This window comes from Macaca nemestrina, chromosome 4, assembly GCF_043159975.1.
Source record: "Macaca nemestrina isolate mMacNem1 chromosome 4, mMacNem.hap1, whole genome shotgun sequence".
Taxonomy (NCBI): domain Eukaryota; kingdom Metazoa; phylum Chordata; class Mammalia; order Primates; family Cercopithecidae; genus Macaca; species Macaca nemestrina.
Genome location: NC_092128.1, coordinates 50,620,231 through 50,641,725, shown reverse-complemented (window position 1 = coordinate 50,641,725; position 21,495 = coordinate 50,620,231). Strand labels below are relative to the sequence as shown.

Here is a 21,495-nt window from a genome sequence, read left to right as displayed (position 1 = left end):
AGACAGATCCCCAAAATTGAGGGCGTCATTTTATACTGGATCCTGGCTCCCCAAAAGGAGGGAAATACTATGGGAGAGGACAGTGCAGTGCTTCTACTCTGCATTTCATTGCAAGGCAGCCCAAAGCCAATCAGCTCATTTTGTCATCAGCCCATCTCTCACGGGAGTCTCATCTTGCTGGGCAAGTGGGGATGTTTCCTTCCAGGTGACCAACAGTGTGCATCTCTGATCCAAGTGTGCAAAGAGTCAAGTATCCCTCCATAATAACTATTAGCCATCCCTTAAAGTATATTTCCTACCTGGTTATTACACACCAAAGCTCCCTCATAATGTGAAGTAATTTCTGATACTTCCAAAACTCAAAACCATCAGATAACACAATACAAAACAGAACAGGGCCTTTGATTTTGAGAGGGATCTATCCACTTTTAATTCCTGGGATTTCATGAGGAAAATAAAGGATTTTTTCCCAAAACCGGTTTTTTGGCACTTCCTCAGTTTTTCCCAATGAGTTTCAGGCTACCAGAAATTATCTTAGGGCCTCTCGTGTGCATTAAGAGTGGCAAGACAGAAAAAAAAAAAAAAAAAAAAAGGAGAAAAATAATTCAGCCGACTGAGAAGAAAAAACCTTTTCCCAGAAAAACAAGTTCCAAGAAGAGAAAAACATAAAGGCTTTAAAAATATATCTATAGCTTGTTTATCCACTTTTAATTAAGCTGACTTTTAACCATAGTGCTCTTTAAAAAAGAAATCCTTTCAGATCTCTTATTACCCAACTTTAGCCATGCCAAGCAGCCAATAGTTCTAGTTTCTGAACTTTACCAAAGGTAACCTCCTACATGCTTCAAAGACATGGTAAACTGTTTCTTTTTTACAAGATTTGGAATCTCTACAAGGTGGTTCAGAGAAAGGAAAATTCAAGAGAGGAAATCAGAAGCTAACGATGGGGGAAAAAACTCAATAAATGGCCAAGTTACACAAATAACAAACCAGAAAGGAATCAATCCAGAAGCCAACAATTGAACTCAGGCCACCACTGTCAAAAGATAAAGCCTTAGCTACTAAGTATACAGCATTGAGCAGTTTCTATTACTTTTCCCAGAAGGAGCCTAGAGAAGCCAATTTCAAGCTTGAAAGGCTTTTAACTGCTCAAGAAATTTTTTTAGGACTAACTATGACATGAACCCCCAAATTCCTGTCCTCTGGATGGTGGAAACCAAAAGAAAGTATCCCCACGTGGTCACAAGGTTAAGCTCTTAAGGACACAAAACAAGACAGAGGCATTTCATACAGTATTGGTTTCAGGGAGCCATAGCAAAGTTTGTAAATGACCAGCCTGCCAAGCTGGCTTGAAAAGCAGGCTTATAGGGGTCCTAAACCCACGTTCTATCCTGTGATACCCCTTTCCCCATTACAGAACACAGAAAGACAAATTCTTAGCACAAGGTATACCAGATTTGTTGCAGCCTAAGACTAGTCTCACAAATCCTTTTTTCTATTCATCAAACTCTTGCAGAGGAGACCAATAGTTTACTGTTTTACTCAGACAGAGAAACAGAAAGAGAGAGAGAGACCAGAAACTTGGCTGGTAAGAATTTCTTACCCTTTTTGCTGGCATACCAGGTTTCTGGATTCCCTTTCTCTGCAGCTTCCAGAAGAACGGAGTGGCTTCTGACGTCCCTGCTCGCTTGTGCTATAGCTGTGGGGTTCAATCCACTTTACAAGAGAAAATCACCCATTACTATTTCATAGAGACATAGACAAGATTCTTAATTTGCAAGATGCTGCCCAATGGGTTACATACGGAACCAAATTAACATTTTCCAACCAGCAAAATACACATAACAAAACAAACATTAGTCAGTTGTTTAGCAGCCAGTATCAGCCTGGCAAAGCTCAAATTGTTTCCCGTTGGTCCCTGTTGTCTTTGATCCACTCCAGGTGGGGACAGATGATCTCTGAACGGTAATTCACAATGGAGTCTCTGGGCAAAGGGAAGAGCAGACAGGCCTGAGAGACAGGCCTGGTTAGCCTTCTTTAGAGCTCATTGAATGTAACCAGACAAATGAGGACTTCCATCAGCAACCCCTCTGAGATCTCTTCCATATGTACAAACACACACAAAGACGAGTTGGACAGAAGGCCTTACAAATTAGATCCCTAACCAAGAACTCCAAGAGTATCCCTTCCAAACTATCCTCCTATTCTCCATCTGAGAAACCTCCTCAAAATCTTCCTGATTGAGGAGAAGTCTCCTAAACCAGGACTCTTCCTACTAGTTAGAAAGAGCCAATTGAGACCTCCCAGGAGCCGAACAAACACCCTGCAATGAAGCTACAGACACAAATATCCCATGGTGGAACTATAGACACCCTACAATGGGGCTACAGATTCCCCACCACAGGGCTACAGAACCAGTCAGGAGAAGGAAGGAGGTATTGGCAGTGCCTAGGATACTCACCAATTCAGACATCCTAAAATGGGGTTACAGGCAGGCACCCTACCATAGGGCTACAGAGAGATACTCTGTGATAGGGCTACAGTTAAGGGACATCTCCCCAGGACTATTTCTCCATTGCAATTAAATCTATGCACATTGGGTCGGGAGCACCCCACCAGCAGAGAGAGTACCAGAGTCAGCCCCCAGTCCAAGATAACTAGGCAGCCACTTGGGCTGGCTTCTGGATCCATCGCTGGTGTGGGGGGCCACTGAACCATGGATAGGTAGCCACAAGGGCAATCCAGGATGAGCCCCCAAATTTATAACCACCCAAGGGGTTTACCTTGGCAACTGCTTAGACAGAACCGATTCATCAAGATGGGGAAATGCAATAGAGAAAGAGTAATTCATGCAGAGCTGACTGTGTGGGAGACCCTAGTTTTATTATTACTCAAATCAGTTTCCCTGAGCATTCAGGGAGCAGAGTTTTTAAGGATAACTTGGTGGGTGGGGGAAAGCCAGTGAGCCAGGAGTGATAATTGGTCAGGGATGAAATCATAGGTAGTCAACGCTGTCTTCTTGTGCTGAGTCAGTTCCTGGGTTGAGGCCACAGGATCAAATGAGCCAGTTTATTGATCTGGGTGGTGCCAGCTGATCTATCAAGTGCAGGGTCTGCAAAATATCTCAAGTACTGATCTTAGAAGCAGTTTAGGGAGGGTCAGAATCTTGTAGCCTCTAGCTGCGTGATTCCTAAACCATAATTTCTAATCTTGTGGCTAATGTTAGATCTATAAAGGCAGTCTAGTCCCCAGCCAAGAAGGAGGCCTGCTTTGGGAAAGGGCTGTTACTGTCTTTGTTTAGACTATAAATTATAAACTAAGTTTCTCCCAAAGTTAGTTCAGCCCACACCCAGAAATGAATAAGGACGGCTTGGAGGTTGGAAGCAAGATGGAGTCGGTTAAGTTAGATCTTTTTCACTGTCTCAGTCATAGTTTCCCAAAGGCAGTTTCACCCTTTGCCTCTGTCTGACTCTCTACCTCTCCCTGCTTCTCTGAGGTTTAAATAGATCAGAGGCAGAAGTTAATTGGAGATAAAAGTTTACCGTTAAGCAGGCAGGTTGTAGCACAATATCCATATAGTCTAAAGTAACCGAGGCTCTCTCAGGGTCATTGAAATGTGCAAAGGTATTCTTCCAATGCATTTTTAAAACCTAGATAAATTGTGTGTCATATAAAATGCATTATAAAAGGTTCCAATTGAGTCATTGGATTAAATGAACCTTTCAGCACCTTCCAGAGGAAAAGAGATGATATTTGGTGTGATAGAGTAGTCAATGCTTGGCTTCACACTTCCATGCTGCAGCAATCTTCCGGGAAGGCTTTGCTTAAAAAGAGAAATAAAAAGAAATAAACCAGTGAACTAATGACTCTGTATTTGATATAAAGTATCTTTTTTTTTTTTAAATAAAAACTTCCAGAATATTCCCAGGAAAGAAAATGATATCTAAAGCTTCTACTTTCCTTTGACCCACTACTAAAAGGATACCTAATTCACCCCTCCTCGCATCCAACCTTTAGTACTGCCCACTAAATGGCTGATTACTCATATGCTAAAAGCTGTCTGGATTTCTCTCTCTCCTTAAATAGCAAGTGTGGCATTTTGCTAATGTCACAATTAACAGGAAGCTGTAAGCCAATCTCTGACCAGTGAGCTAATACAGAAGAAAAAGAACAGATGCAATCAACCTATTAATCAGGGTTCAATGTTCTTTATTCTTCAACTATTTTTATTCTGAACCTATGTTTTAGAAGACTATTTAAAAGATTCTATTAATTTGGAATCCATTTATTACAGACAGTCATCCTTAGAGATACTATTTTCACCTGAATAATATTGTGCTGTTACCTTTATGGAGCATAATTAATGAGAGAAATGTTCTGATTACTCATTTCACAAATTCCAAAGTCCACCTCTCTCACGCCCTTTCTTCCAATATCTCATTTTTAGACTTTCTGTCTCTCAGCCTGCCCACTGATTTGTCTGTGAGGTCCTCAGTTTGTTTTCCAATTTAAAGGTAACATTTTGGCCAGGCATAGTGGCTCACATCTGCAAACCCGGCACTTTGGGAGGCCAAGGTGGGGGGGTACACTGGAGGTCAGGAGTTCAAGACCAGCCTGGCCAACATGGCGAAACCCCGTCTCTACTAAAAATGCAAAAATTAGCTGGGCATGGTGGTAGGTGCCTGTAATCCCAGCTACTCAGGAGGCTGAGGCGAGAGAATTGCTTGAACTCGGGAGGCAGAGGTTGCAGTGAACTGAGATCATACCACTCCACTCCAGCCTGGGTGACAGAGCAAGGCTCTGTCACCAAAAAAAAAAAAAAAAAAAAAAAAAGGTAATATTTTGTTCAAGAATTCTTGTCTGCTTATTCTCCATTTATATATCTTGTATTATGATTATTTTTCTTAAAATTTAAAACATCTAGAATAGGGTCCTTGCTCCTACTAAAATGATGCTTTTGCTTGTTCCTCATTTGTGTATCTATACCATGATTATTTTTCTTCGAATTTAAAGTACGTGAGGGTAGGGGATTTCCTTCTGTTGAAACGATGTTATTGGATGGTGATGATAAGCTAAAAGAAGGAAGAAATCAATTTTTTAATGTGTTAAAATGGTTATAAGAAACATTAAAATTTTTGGATAAAGGGCATATGATCATTTATAGCATAACTTCTTGAAAACAAGATAATAGGCACTGATAAAATTAAAATTTATAAAAATTATCTTTTCCTCTTGGAGCCCTCCATTCAAATTTTTATTGAGCAACTAACTGTCTTGTGCCTTATATACTGGCTTTAGCTCTCCTAGACTGTCTTTCATTCCAGTCCCACTTGGACAGAGTCCCATATTTTCTTGCAGGCCCTGGAGGGGAAAGGGGAAGAGAAAATGAGCTGGGATTCTGGCATGGGGAGGGCTGCTGTGGCAGAGTGGGATGGCCCTGTAGCTGAGAGTGGCAGTATAATCCCCCTGAGCCAAGACCAGCTGCCTCAGTGAGACATAAGATAGGCTTAAATCAGACTGCAAGGTCTTAATGAAACTGAAAAAGGACAGGCCATGAATCCTACCAGCTGCCAAGCTTAACAGCAGTTGCCAGTACAATGCCCAGAAACAGGCTCAGTGGCACTTCCATGATGGCCTGTCCAGAGAGAAGCATAAGGATGGAAAATGTTAATCCCAGCCCTCCACTCCCTACTGTCAGGATGATACAGAAAACATGCTTCATACACCCAGATGTCCCCTTGGGGAAGAAAAGAGAGAGAGAGAGAGAATATCTAACCAAAAAAGACTGAGTTATCTAGAGAGAAATAGATTACAAGAGAGAAATGAGCTCAGTTTTTATCACCACTCAGTAGGTGGGTGCTAATGAGAAAGATTAGATTGCTTACAGACAAAATAAAGAAGCTGAATTTTTTCTGCACATTTGTGTGAAGTGAGAGAAATTTTGGAAACCTCTGCTGTGTGTGGTATGTTTGTGTAGTGGAGATAAGTGGGAGGAGGGTTCGTCTCAAAATCACAAAGAGGAAGTAGGAACATAGAAGGAAAAAATTAGATTTGATGCCTGGAGGTTCTGGCGAGTAGTGACCAGCGTTTCCACCTGCAACTTGCTCCCATTACACATGAACACTGCCATCTATTAGACAAAATGGAATGAAATAGGGCTAACTAGGAATATAAGGAATGAACAAAGAGTGTGTAGAGAAGTTACCATTGACGTTGTGTTGGGACTCATGGAAAACTCTACTGAAGACAGAGGGGTCTTTGAGAGGTAGCCTGAAAGGCAAGTAGAATTTCAAAAGGAGACTGTGCAAGAGCTCAGAAGCAAGGGAATACACATATGCAAAACCAAAATGTTGAGTTTGTCTCGGGTTTAAAACCATGGAGGGAAGGAGCCAGGAGTTGTGGATGAAAAGGCAGGATGAGGCCAAGCTGGGAGGGCAGGACAAAGAGTTTGCACTTCATTCTATAGGATATTGAGGTCAAGTGGATTTTTTTCACCTCACTCTTCTGCTGAAACTCCTCAATGACTCCTCTTAGACAAAAACTTAATATATCCTAGAATGTCATAGCATGTCCTGCCTGATGTCCCATGAGAAAAAAAAAGAAGTCCCAGGTCATATAGGTTTGGAAAATGTCCTACATCAAATTCTCCTTCATCACATTCTTGGAGATTCACAATATGCATTTGCCTATTAAAAGCTTTAAGAAATCCTATGGCAAAGAAACCTGTTACCATTGTTTTCTTCATTTAACCCAGCATTTCCTGGACCAATGGATTATGAACTAGTTTTTTTTCTTTTTTTTTAACATTCACCATAATTAGTATCCCCTAAAATTAGTTTTTCTCTTTGTCTCAGAATACTTGGATTCTTTTCATGGGAACTGAAGTTCTTCATGATCTGGTCCTCTTTGTGAAATGAACTTCTCCTTGAGCATTTTCTGAGCTGCTGTATTCCTCCAGACTCACTTTCTCCTTTCTCTTTAGAAACGTCTTCATTTTCTAACCAGGGAAGTATTTGTCTCTTTTTTTCCTCTAATGAACCTTTTATTGTATATATTTATGATGATTGGTTTTCTATACTGTCCTTTGAGCCCCTCGAAGATAGAATACATACCTTGTAAATTTCTTTATTCCTATTATCTAAGACAGTGTCTAGCACATAGCAAGGATGTAATTTATCTTAAATATATTAAACAAATGAATAATTCTACCTGGGTTCTACAGATAACTATGGTAGAGTTGTGGGAGATGAATTTGAGGAGAGAAGACCATGGAGGCAAGGAGACTTGTGGGAACCTATTGCAGTTTTAAGAGAAGACTTAGGCCTGTACTGGCATAGTGGCAATGGCGATCAAAAGAGAGGGGCTAAGATTTACTGAACATCTGTTATAGGCCAGACACTAGACAAGTTGCTATAAATCTTATCCTATTTTCACAAACACCTGTACTGGGCAGGTCATGTAAGCTTGTGTTCAGCTACACTAGCCCTTTCTGATAAACCTCAGGGCACCTGCCTGTTACCAGCTCTCTTTTAGTAGGTTCTATGTGCAGATGTAACCATGCTTTGTCCTGTGTGGCCTCGGCACTTTAGCCACACTTGAGTGTATCAAGGATGAGCATCATCAATCTCCAAGGCAGCCATCCACAGGCTGGCCAGTGTCTACAAGAGACAGCAGCAAGCTCTGTCCCAAAGATAGAATTCTATTTGGAGTAGTAATCAGATCTGACCTTGTCTTTCAGACAGCTTAAAAATGAAACACAAAAAGGGTGCAGTGGGAAGTAGAAGCAGAAGAGAAATACATGTAGAAAAGGCGATAGAAGGAAGGCAATAGGAAAAGGAAGTTAGCAGGAGTCATAACATTAAGCGTAGAGGGAAGTTAGTTGGTGTAGAATAGAAGGGAGCAGGTATAAGAAAAGCAGAGAGAGAGAAAGGGACTGTCACCATTTAGGCAGAGCTGCTAGTGTAGGGAGTAACAAACTCTCATCTTTAAATGGATGAGTTTTTGTCCTATAGGGTCATCGGAGTCACATCTGCCCTGTTTTGAATCATGATCAATGACGTCCTGGTCATCTGGGTGGTGACTATTTCCTTTTCTTCCTGTTTATTTATATTTTTAAAATTGTAAATTTATAGTTGTTAAATTTATGGGGTCTGAGTGATATTATAATTTTTTAGTGCAATGTGTACAATAATTAAATCAAGCTAGTTAACATATCCATCACCACAAATACTTAACAGTTTTTGTGATGAGAAGTTTAGAAATCTCTCTTAGCAATCTTGAAATGCACAATAGTCTATTAATAATTATATTCACCACACTGTGCAATAGAACTAAAATAAATCATTTCTCCCATCTGAGATTTTGTACCCTTTGACCACCGTCTCCCTATTCCTCCCACGGCCTTGCTGCTCTAACCATCATTCTACTCTCTGTTTCTATGAGTTAGATTGTTTTTATTCCACATAGAAATGAGAATATGAGGTGTTTGTCTTTCTGTGTTTGGCTTATTTCATTTAGCACAATGCTCTCCAATTCCATCTATTTTGTTGGAAATGACAGAATTTCTTTCTTTTTTAAGGCCAAATATATTATTCCATTGTGCAAGTATACCATATTTTCTTTATTCATTCACCCATTGGTTGATGGTCATCTAGGTTGACTCCATAATTTCGTTATTGTGAATACTGCTGCAATGAACATGAGAGTGCAAACATCTCTTCTACAAACTAATTTCAAATCTTTTGGTTAAATACCCAGAAGTGGCATTACTGACTCATATGGTGATTCTATTTTTGGTTTTTTGAGAAACCTGCATACTGTTTTCCGTAATGACTGGACTAATTTACATTCCCACCAACAGTGTACAAGGATTCACTTTTCTGTACATCCTCACCAATGCTTGTTATCTTTTGTCTTTTTGATAACAGTCATTCTTACAGGTGTGAGACATATCTCATTGCAGTTTTAATTTGCATTTCCTTATTGATTGGCAATATTGAACATTTTTTTTCATATGCCTGTTGGCCATTTCTATGTCTTCCTTTGAGAAAGTCTATTTTGGTCCCTTGCCCGTTTTTTAACTGTTTTTTTTTTTTAAATCCTATTGAGTTCATTGGGCCACTTATATACTTTGGATATTAACCCTCTATCAAATGTATGGCTTGCAAATATTTTTCTTCAATCCATAGGTTGTCTCTGCACACTGTTCTTTCCTTTGCTGTGCAGAACATTTTTCTATCATATGTAATATCTTGATGATATCCTGAGATAACTAGAAATGTGTGTCTCTTCCTTGAGAGAGCCTAGCATAGCACTATTATTTTTATTATAATTTTTAAGGTAAGGAAACCAAGGCTCCTCAAGACTAGGTGTTTTGCTCAAGCTCATAGAACTAGTAACCATGAGACTAGAGACAGAAGCTGAAGCTAGATTCCTTTTACTCACAGTCAATATTATATCTGATTCTATATAAACTTTCACCAGTTGGGAAGCAGAGGATGGATTCAGAAAGCACTGCAGAATTAGAATCCATGGTGCTTGGTGACCTAGTAGCTGTTTCATTTGCATGTCATTAAACAGATCTTATAATGTTTTTTCTTTTCTCTCATTTTTTTTTTTAAATACCATTTGCACTGCAGGAAGATGATGCAGAATCATGGACTCAAAGGGCTGTGATGCTGTTGAGTCCAGTTTTTTTGTTCTTAAAAAAAAATTCTGAATCACTTGTGAATTTGCTTCAGCTTAACAGCAGAGACTCCTTAGATATAGTACCTGTTGATTTTTGGGACTCATGAAAAGAGAAAGCTTTCTGCTCTTCACTGGTCTAAATAGGATAAAGAGGCAAAGCACCTGCCTGCACAGAATTCACAAAAACATTCCTTGTCTTTCATCATGGCAACACAGCATTCATGTAGACAAGCCTTGGCCTAACGCTTCTTCTGTCTTCAGGGGGGACCCCACTTCCTCTTCCTCTTTCCTTTGATTTCCAAGAAAATTGTATTAAGTCAGTCTCCACAAATTTAAAGACAGATGAATAAGATAAAAGGTGGTCGGAAGTTTATCCTTTAAAGGTACACAAAAAGATTTTTTTTTGGGGAAAAATCATAGTATGAAGAAGACTGGGGTGAACATTATGTCTTCCATAGATAGTGCTGTGTGTGAGAAAATGTGGATGCATTCAGTGTCTGTTCTGCATTGTAAACACCATGAAATCAGGGACTAGGTCTTTCTTGTTTGTCACTACATTTCCTGCTCTAGTTTACTGTCTGCATTGTAATAGCTACATATTACAGACTGAATTGTATCCTCATAAAATTCATATGTTGAAGCCCTAATCCAGTGTGACCCTATTTGGAGATAGGGCCTTTAGAGAGTTAACTAAGGTTGAGTGAGATCAGAAGTGTGGGGCCTTAATCTGATAGGACTAGTTTCCTTATAAGAAGCAGAAGAGAGATCAGATCTCTCTCTCTCTCTCGTTCTGTCCACACCTTGCACAAAGGAACAGTCATGTGTCTATAAGCCAGGAAGAGAAGCCTCAACAGAAACCAACCCCAAGGCATCTTTATCTTGGACTTCTCCCAGCCTTCACAACTGTGAGAAAATAAATTTCTGTTGTTTAAGCCACCCAGTCCGTGGTATTTTGTTATAGCAGCACTAACACACTAATACACTACCTCTAAATCTTTGTAAAGAAATAAAGGAAAGAAGAATGGCGGGAAGGAGAAGAGATTTATCTTTTCTACTTACTGTATTGTGTGGCCTTGGGCAAATCACTGAAGATGCCTCTATTTCTTTTTTTTTTTTTTTTTTTTTGAGATGGAGTCTTGTTCTGTTGCCAGGCTGTAGTGCAGTGGCACAATCTTGGCTCACTGCAACCTCCAACTCCTGGATTCAAGCGATTTTCCTGCTTCAGCCTCCTGAGTAGCTGGGACTACAGGTGCGCACCACCACACCTGGCTAATTTTTGTACTTTTAGTAGACAAGGGGTTTCACCATGTTGGCCAGGATGGTCTTGATCTCTTGACCTCATGATCCACCCTCCTTAGTCTCCCAAAGCTCTGGGATTACAGGCGTGAGCCACCCTGCCCTGCCCAGATGCCTCTATTTCTTAATGGACACAATACAGATGAAAATAAGACCACCTTCTCAGGTTTTTAGGGAGGGGTAAATAGGAGAGTATATGTAGACTACAAAATACTATTAAAATGTTAGTTGTTCACCTCATCAAAAGCACTCATTCAACGACTGCTTATTGAGAATTAGTGAAAACTTCCTGTTAGACTACAAGGTCCAGAAATAATAGTTCTTATTATTGACTGCAGAAGTCATGAACAAATACTGAAATCTGTATTTTAGGGAATAAAAAATGTGATTGTTATTTTTCTTCAACTTCTGTAGCTGTTTCTTTCCAGGCTTTTCAAAAACGAGTGACATAAGATCATCTCATATTTATATTTCACTTGCTTCACATGAAAATTTGTGGAACTCGCCCAGGTTTTCTGTGTTAAACGTCATCAACAATAAAGATAATGCATGCCATTCTTTGCAATCTGGTATTGATGTCTTCCTTCTGTCCTGAATCCTTGTGAGAAATAAACAAACAAAAAAAGATTAAAAAAATTGCCAAGAGGCACCAAGCTATCCGTTAACTTTTAGGGAAGCTTTATGAAACAAGGTGTGGTGAGTTTCAGTTATACAGGATGATTAAGTTGTAGAGATCTACTGTACAACATGAAACCTACAATGAGCGTATTGTGCACTTCAAAATATGCTAAGACAATTGATCTCATGTTAAATTTTACCAACACACACACACACAAGCACACAAAATAACACAATATAATTTTGGAGGTGACATACATGTTTAGTACCTTGATTGTGTGATGATATCACAGGCATATGTGTATGTCTAAACTAATTAAATTGTATGCAGTAAATATGTGCAATTTTTGTGTATCAGTTACATCTCAACAAAGCTTAAACAACAACAAACCAAAATGTGTTCTGTTGGAACCAGTTTGCACTGACTTGTGAGAGCCAATTGTTATATTTTTATGAATTTTATGAGCCTAATATTAAGCACAACTATTATTAAAAACTAAATGATATAAACTTACAATTAAAAAATTAAATTTAAAACACAGGTTATTACTCAGAACACATCATTTTCTAATTACTGCACTCCATTTCATGATTATCAATAATCTTGGAGTTGTTTACATTTGCTGTGTCTGCCCAAAGGGAATAAACCTAATGGTGAGAGGCTGCATAGCTTCTTCCAAATGTGTGTGCTGTGATGTTACCTTAGTAGCTTGAAATAGGATGGAAAATGGCAAACACTACAAACCTGAGCTTTCCTGTTCTCTCCACTGGAGACCTGTGGTTAAACATTTACCCACAGATGACTGGGGGCAACAAGCAGAAGTGACTGCGAGTGGACCTTCACGGTGCTGTCAGGGTTGGTTTCTCATTCAGGATGGCCTGGAAAACAAACCAGCTAAGTCCTGGAAGAACCCTTTTCCGGATGGGGGGTGGGAGTGAGGCTGTACCAAATACAGCTTTCCATGGGACTAGGTACTAGGTACTTCTCTCCAGCAGGTGGATGGCAACATCTCATGTGCTCCAAAGTCTCCAGAAGCTGGGCAGTTGGTGTTTCCAAACACTATAAGGGCTGGCTCCCCAGAACAGACTGCCTGGAGAAAGCTGCCTGTGTACTCCCCAGTGACAAGGCTATTTTCTCAGTTGGCTCAATATAGAAGGCAGAATAACATATTGCAAGGCCCACGGGAATGCAAATCCTGACTCTGGGCCCACCAGGGCAGAAATGGCAGAAACGGTGGGATCTAGGACTTTACTTTCCTTCTTGCTTCTCCTGCTTTCTTTGTTGCTTAACGAATACAAGAGCCATACCATGTAAGACTATGCTATGTGCCCTGAATTGCGGTATAGGTGAGATAAGACACAAGACCAGCAACAGAAACAAAAACAAAAACAAAAACAAAAACTTACAAGACTGAAAGCTATGTTAACGAGACAGTCATCCACATAGCATCTATTTCATTTTTTGGATCACATCCTGAAAGTTTCTTATTACATTCAAAAATTTGTTTTTACCTCATACTATTATTGAAAGATGGTTTGCAAAAATACATACATTACATCATGTTGGAATAAATTAAAAATAATTGGGGAATTTGGACAAAGGGAATATGTATAATATGTAAAATAGAAGTAAAGGAATTCCAGAATATACAAATGCTAATTATGATATCATAGATCCTTGCAAGGGGTAGTCAACAAGTTTTCTCTAGCAGCCATCATGAAGAAGAAAACACAACCATTATATTCACAGGGCCCTTCAGGCACCCACAAACAGACTGTTTAGGAAAAGTACCACTATTTCTGATTCTGTGACAATAGGACCATTTTTGATGTAGTGATTGATGTCCTCAGTGACACCCTACAGTTAATATAGTATTTAATTTCATTGTGCTGTTTAGTATAATGGCTCAATGTAAGCTGATGTTAATTTCCATTGTTCTGCATTAATGAATTAACAAACACCTTAGCTAGATTTGGTTATAACTGTTATCTCTGCCAAGTTTTCCTTTCCTTATCCAAATTCTGCTTGACCTTCTTTTTTGTGTTCCATTATTGTTTTGTGTCCTCATTTGGTATTTGCTGCAATAATAACTTTCTTATATTATGACATTTATTATTAATTGCAGAAAATTCATGGTCTACCCAATGATTTATGTTTAGATTCAAATTAATGAAATTTGTATCTATTGTATTAACAAGAAAGCTTGATACAGCCAATATGTTTTATGAAATTTTTGACCCTAACAACTTATTGCTTGGGAATGCCTTTTTAAAATCCAAGGGCCTGGTCTTGTAGTCTGCCATCTCTTGCTCTTAGTTCTGCGTACCTTAGACCCTCTGAGGAGTCAGAAAAGATATATTCTTTTTGGCATGAAGAATAGCATCTAAATCAAGTCCAACAGGATTCACTTTGGGCAGAGTATGGCAATTACTGTGTTAAGTCTTACTATGTGTCAGGCACCTTGCCATATGCTTTCTGTATGTTTTTTGATTTAACTCTCACAGCACTGAAGGTACATATTTATTACCTCCTTTTACATATAAAGAAGCTGAGGCTCAGAGAGGATAAATGAACTATCTGATGTCACCCAAGGAGGAGCACGTCAGGGTTTTCACTAGGTTCTCCTTCATGCCAAAGTGTGTGCTTTGAACTCCAGGTTGCCATGGTGTCAAAGGAGGGAACATTTGGGCTTTCCTATCAGCTTGCCCAGATGGGGCAGTGGAAGAAGAAGAAGTGATGGTATTTGAAAGCTGTCAACAGTCAAACATCAAAAATGGAGTCAAACTCTTTATCACAAACTTGCAGACCAGAGACGTCTCTTCATCAGTGCCCAACCCAGCTACCCTCTAGGCTGGTCTTTCTGAGGTGGCTGAAATTCATTAATAAAGTGGTACTGAACCTCTACAGGAAATTGATTTCATATTTCTAGAAGAGTTTTAGGTCCACTGCGTAATTGAATGAAAAGTACTGCACAAAGAGCTGCCATATACTCCAACATGCACAGCTCTCTGACTGTCAGCATCCCCCACTGCAGTGGTACATTGGTTAAACCTGGTGAACCTACATTGACACATCATTATCATCCAGGGTTCCTAGTTTACATTAGGGCTCACTTTCAGTGCTGTACATTCCAGGGATTTGCAAAAAGGCATAATGGTGTATCCTCTGTGTTACATTTTACCGTTTCACATAATTGCTCAGGCAGAGTTCTTTTGCAGACTGATGAAATCTCTGTAGGTTCAGAATCCAGTTTCAAGACACTTATTGCTATCAGTTCCCTTAGGAATGATGAGCTTCTGGGGATTGACTTCAGGCTGACAAGGCGCATAGACTGATGTATAAACAAGTGCCAACATTAATATTCAGTGGGCATTTGCTTTTCTTGTCACTAGAAAACCTTATCTCATGTATCTCTTCCCATTATCAAGCTTTCCTGGAATCCAGGGTGCTAACCAAGAAATTGTGAGGCAAACATGAATATATGAAATCATGGTGAAATAAACTGAGTAGGCTTGATGGATATTTCTTTTGAGTTATGGCAAAAATTAAAGAATTATACATGCTTTACCACAGAGTATGTATCTCTAGTGGCTTTTATCATCTAGATTCCAGGTCTCTGGATAAACTCTAATAAATGGTTATTTTTCAACACTGTTTTCTAAACTTCATGCAGATTGCCAGGTCATTTCGTTAGCATTTATGAGTAAAATGTGGTCTTCCAGGTTATTCAAAGTCAAAGCTCAGGTTATAGTGACTTAGTCCCCTGAAGAGAGTTAGAGACACACCAGTCTCCTGCAATATTCACTTCAAAAAGCCTGTCGTGGGTCACTTTTGGAGAAGGCTAATCGTATCCTATGTTAATTAACTTCAGTTTCAGAGGATGACATTTCTGATTTTGTTTCCAACTTTCGGGAGTGACTCTTAGTCTTTGGAGCTTATTCTACACTGATTATTTAGGATCTGAAATGAAGGTGTCTAATATATTAAATACAAAAAAATCACTTGACAAAATGGAAGTCTTATATAAATACAGCTAATTATAAAAACATAAATTCCATGGTTTCCCTCAAAATCCCTCTTGTACCAACCCCACCCCTGTTCTCAACTTAGGTTGTTTATGACACTTTGACATAGTGAACTTCACCCTGGCTCAACCTCCATTGTATACCTATGTTACCAGAACAGTTTTATTCTCTTGGGTTCCTAAAACCAGGATCTGCCAAATTAAGTGTCACTTTCTATTGAGTATGGAATGTGAGCTGCTACCTTGAAAAAGACACTGTAAGAAGAAATTTTCCCAGCTTTCCAAGTGACAAGGTTTTGGCTTATCAGTATTACATTAATAAATGCAATGTCTGAACAAAAGAATATAACTAAAACAAAACAATTTGTGATGCTAATTTACAATCAACATTTGTTTAGTTACAAAAAAATGAAACTAAAACAAAACAATGTAACCTGTGACTGTGGATTTGGCTCCAAACTTCAGTGGGTTTCTCTCAATTTATTCTTTAATAACGATAAATAGCAATTGAAAAATTAAAAAAAAAAGAGACCTTAAAACTCACCTTCATCTCCTAAACTTCAGTTTGATACTTTAAAGCTCATGCTTGATTCATGTCTCAGGATTATAAATCTTGAGATGTGTTATTATTATTTTTGTACATAGCTGTTTAATGCAACAAAAAAATCCATCCTGCTGCAAGTCTCTTTTCTTTTTTTCTTTTATGTTCTTTTCTCTCTTCTTTCTCTCTTACTTTTTTCTTTTCTTTCTTTCTTTTCTTTCTTTATCTCTCTCTTTCTTTCTCTTTCCTTTTTTTCTTTCCTTTCTTTCTTTCCTTTCTTTCTTTCTCTCCCTCTCCTTCATTCCTTTCTTCCTTTCCCTTCTTTCTTCTTCCTTTCTCTCTCCTTCCTTCCTTCCTTCCTTCCTTCCTTCCTTCCTTCCTTCCTTCCTTCCTTCCTTCCTTCCTTCCTTCCTTCCTTCCTCCCTCCCTCTCTTCCTCCCTTCCTTCCTCTCTTCTCTCTTTCTTTCTTTCTTTCTTTCTTTCTTTCTTTCTTTCTTTCTTTCTTTCTTTCTTTCTTTCTTTCTTTCTTTTCTTTCCTTCCTTCCTTCCTTATCTCTCTCTCTCCTTTCCTTCCTTCCTTGCTTGCTTCCTTCCTTCCTTCTTTCCTTCCTTCCTTCCCTCCTTCCTTTTTCCCTTCCCTTCTCTCCTCTCCTCTCCCCTCTCCTTCTTTCCTTCCCTCTTTCCTCTCGCTTCTTTTTAAAAAAAGGCATCCTATTTCCTTCTAAATGGAAGTCTGTTTTTTAATAAAAATGATTTTGATTTCAAGCAACAAGACAGGACAGTTGGAAAAGCAGTCTAGTGCATTTTCCAAGCGCAATGGTACAGGCTTCCTTAAATATGTCCCTTTGGAAATTAATGGCAAAATTGATGTCTCCTTTTCCTAATCACTAAGCCAGACTGGTAGAGAAAAAAGGGCTCTGTGTTTGTATGCCTCTCTTCTCCTTAAATGCAGGGTCAAATTGGAACTGTAAAAATGACAGTCAAGAAAGTAATTACACTCTGTTCCTTGTTCTTGCCTGAGGAGGGGTTGTAAGTAAACTAGTGTAAGCCCAGTACTTCCAAGCTATGAAAGGATTTCTCTGGTGCATTTTTCCCTCTTTGTGCAGACATTAGTTAAGGTAAATCCCATTTCATTTAATAACTGCCTGGATTAAGGAGGCTTTTTGAAGGGACTAATTTACATAAAGTAAGCTGATTTGAATAACGTGTTGGTTTGAATATTAAAAACAAAATGTGCACCTGCAATTTTGTAAAATAATTTGACTTGATTGGCACTGCCTCAGGTATTTCTTCTAATATTAGTGAGGTTAAAGTTTCCTTACTACTTTTGTGCGTCAGTGAAAAGAGCTAAAGAGAGACTTCCATACAAATAAATTATTTGGCAACTAATTACTGGGCACTTTGCTTAAAAGTTTGTTGCCTAAAAGTTTGTGCTGCCTTAAATTACAGAAACATGAAATCAAAGATGGTAGAAAAAAATTAATTCTTCTGAAACTAAAGACTTAGTGTTTACCTCTATAAAATCCTACACTATGGCTGCCATTATTTAGTTCCATAAAGATAAAAACCAAGAATTTCTTTATATTTAGAGGCTAAATACTTTTTGTAATACCCAAATAAATGTATGTATTTTTTCTTTGATAAGGAGTCTCGCTCTATCGCCCAAGCTGGAGTGCAGCGGCACAATCCCGGCTCACTGCAAGCTCCGCCTCCCGGGTTCACACCATTCTCCTGCCTCAGCCTCCCAAGTAGCTAGGACTACAGGCGCGTGCCACCATGCCCAGCTAATTTTTGTAATTTTAGTAGAGACGGGGTTTCACCATGTTGGCCAGGATGGTCTCGATCTTTTGACCTCATGAGACACCCACCTCGGCCTCACAAAGTGCTGGGATTACAGGCGTGAGCCACCGTGTCTGGCCATAAATCTTTATAGAAAGTTTTTCATTTGAATTTTGCAAAAGGGCCAATATATAATAACAATGTATAGTTTATGTCTCATTTCATAGCATTTAGGCAGAGGTTCTTGAACTTTCTCTAGCCTCTGTACCCTTAATGTCTAGTAATTTTTTTTACAGAGTCTCTAGGCAAAAGAAATACCCAATGGATCTGTTTGTTAAGCAGTTAGGTTCAAACAACTTTATTTATATCCTAAAACATGAATGCTATTTTGAAAAATAATATGTAAAGGCAGAGAAATCTCACAGGTCATTCTGAAATAACTGCAACTATTTACCAAAGGTATGTATGTATACATCTATTGGTCACTGCGGAAATTCTCAAACCTTAGAAACAGATGAACATTATTGCTCTTATTTCTTGTTCCACATTGATTTTCATTTGGTTCTTTTTATCACCGTTGCAAATGTTTCAGAATGATATGATGTCATCAGGACTGTAAATTCATCCAGTGCTGACACTGAACGATCTTGGAGCTAGTAGTTTGCATGGTGTCTGACAGATGTCACTGTGTTCCTCCTGAAAACTAAACTTCCTATGGCACCTTTGTAAATTTGCTGTGGCTCCCCTGGGGGGCTTCATGCAGTTTTAGAAGGTTTTATGCATCCCTTTTACAGTTTTTAACTCTCTAAAGGTAAATTTCTTGTCAGTGTTTTCAGTTCTTGGTTTTGTTGTTAGTCATTAACTGCAGAGGAAATATTAGCTGTGTGAATATATTCAATAAACATACTTTTACAATGAATTCCATCTACTTCAGGGATAATGGTAACTCTTTTCAAGTGAAATATGTCTTGGAAACATTGATTTAGTTTAACTTTCCAGAAAAGCAGTACATAAGCATTCCTCAAATATATCAAAGGCCAGGATGAACCCAATTGTAGAGAGAAATAAATGGCCAAACAGAAGCAAAATGCCAGGAAACTTCATTTTCTAGAGTGTTTGTCTGACTCACTGATGCAGCATTCCTGTTTTCTGCTTTGGTTGGAATTCCCATCCTCTGTGAACCCAAGAAATGTAGGACATGGGTTCAGAAGATTAGTGCTAAAATAAACATCTCATCATGGAGAAGAGTTGAGAACATATAATGGGTTTGGCCTTCCCTGTATTGTTATATGCACTTAAGTTTCAGATTTACAGTCTATTGTCTAGAGAAGACCAGAATTGTGAAGACTAGATAAAGAAAGGGCAGGTAACATTTAGAGTGCAGAATGAATAGTCTTGGAAAGGGCAGGACTGAACCAAACATGAAATATACATTTCATGTAGCATGACAATAAGATTAAGACAGTAAGACAATAAGATCTCTTCCATCCTCCCTCAACCCTGATCTTAATCAAGTAGCATGACAATAAGATTAAGATCAGGGTTGAGGGAGGATGGAAGAGATAAGGAAAAAGTGGAATCTGCAGATTAAATATACCCATTCAACTGGAGAAAACCGGACTAGTAAGGGGTCAGCTTATTTCCAGTTGCTTGCTGACCAATTCTATTGGTTACCCTTTAGATTTTTTACTCTTATGACTAATAGTGTACTAGACATCACCTTACATAAATCTTCATGAACCTCTCTGATAATTTCCACAGGACAAATTCTTAAAAGAATTGCTGAGTCATAGAATATAAGTATGTTAAGACTTTTGGGACACATTTTTCGAAGTATTGCACAGAAAGGTAATAGCAACTGAAAGTCCTCCATCAGTGTATGAGAATGAACATCGAAAATCACACTGTAATCATCTGGCAAGGTCCACCTAAGACAGTTATATCTGGACATGGCAATAACAAGAAGGATTCTGTCACCTCTTCAAAGGCCAGAAATTAAGAAATATTAGATCTACACTAAAAAGTAAAAACTATATAAAGTTCACTAATGATGTCTATTTTTAAATACTTCTAAGCATCTGTGAATACCCCACAGTGAGATGTTGGCAGCAAGTTGTAGTTACTCCTCAAGGGTGGGATACCAATCCAGAGTAGCTGAAGGAATGCTCTCTCTCTGATTTGGTCTGGATACTTTTGGCTGGCTTAAACGAGTCTTTGAAAATGACTTCATTATCTGTACTCAAAAATCTGCTCTTCTTTGTGAATTTTCCTATCTTGGTGAATAGAACTACCATGCACACATTTGCCAAGCCAGACCTGGGAATGATCCCAAAATACCACAATTTGCCCTTACCCAGATCCAGCTGCCAACTGCTTATCAATTTCTATCAATTGTATTTCTTTAATATCTTTCAAACATACCCCAATTCCAGTGCCCTAATTTACACTTTTGTCATTTCTTGTTTCCGTATGTTCTTGCTACCTTTCACCTTATTCTTTTCTAATCTATCACACTGACACTGGAATGAGATTTCTAAAACGTGTATCAGGTCATGTCATGTTCCTGTTCATAATTTTAAATAGATTCCTTTTGTCTACAGAATAGAACCTAGGCCTATGTTCAGTCTTATGTTGTCCTCTGAGCCATGGAGCCCTCTGCCATGTCACACAGCTTCTATCACAGAACACACCCTTATACTGCTCATGATTTTCATCCTTAAAACCACGGTTTTACCTTTGCCCATCTGAGGCACCATATTCAGTCTCAGTCTTATCCCTCACACTTTGATTTATGATTGATCATCCTAGCCACAGCCTCTCTTTAACCTTCCCACGTTATGCTCAGCACTGCCTCTTTGACTTTGATTTCTGTTGCCCTGCTCTAACTATTATTGAGAATCTCCCTTTGTCCTTGTTGCCGTAAGCTACCATGGAAAAAGATATCAAGAATTCTACTAGAATCAGGGCATCTGCTCAGGGTGAACCTAGAAGTAATGTTGATTTGATACCTGTCTGGTGCTTTAAAATTCACCTTCACTACAGGCAGAGCTGGCCCAAAGCACGGGGACAGGCTAAACTTGTCCGAAGGGGCTCAGTTTCCTGAGTGTCAGGATTGAGGTTCTGTAGAACTAGAGCCAAGGCCAACCATGGTTCTTAGAGGCAAAACTCTATATAAATATTTTGTCTCATTTGCAGATTTTCCTTAGAAAGCTATCATAGGAGTGCTGTAGAGACAATTAAGCTTTTAATAACAGAATGGTTTAGAAAGAGTATTTTTAATTTGTTAAATTATTTCCAGTTGAAAAATTGAGAATTTGAAAAAGCAGGAAAGCATTATTTCCTGCCTGATAGCTTAGTCTATTAATAAATAAATAATGTTTGAGGTAAGCTGGCTATCCTAATTTTAATGTTTTCATGTAAAAATGCAATTGATTAATGAAAGGAAGCAAAAACATTGTTCATATAAATAACATTTATCTTATTAAAGTACTTCTTAATGTTTCTAGTTACAGAAAATATCCAGAATAAATGAATTTTAAGCATTTAAGC

The 21,495-nt window shown here is 38.7% G+C and overlaps 1 long non-coding RNA gene across 1 annotated transcript; it reads right to left on the bottom strand.

Annotated features, from left to right (window-relative positions):
* Positions 1 to 3,654: 3,654 nt before the first annotated feature.
* On the bottom strand, positions 3,655 to 20,817 carry LOC105475292 (uncharacterized). Its single transcript, XR_983253.2, has 4 exons — positions 20,681 to 20,817; positions 12,347 to 12,480; positions 11,220 to 11,581; positions 3,655 to 3,823 (listed from the first exon to the last, which is right to left on the bottom strand). It is a non-coding gene; the product is annotated as an uncharacterized lncRNA (long non-coding RNA).
* Between the last annotated feature and the right edge of the window lie 678 nt (positions 20,818 to 21,495).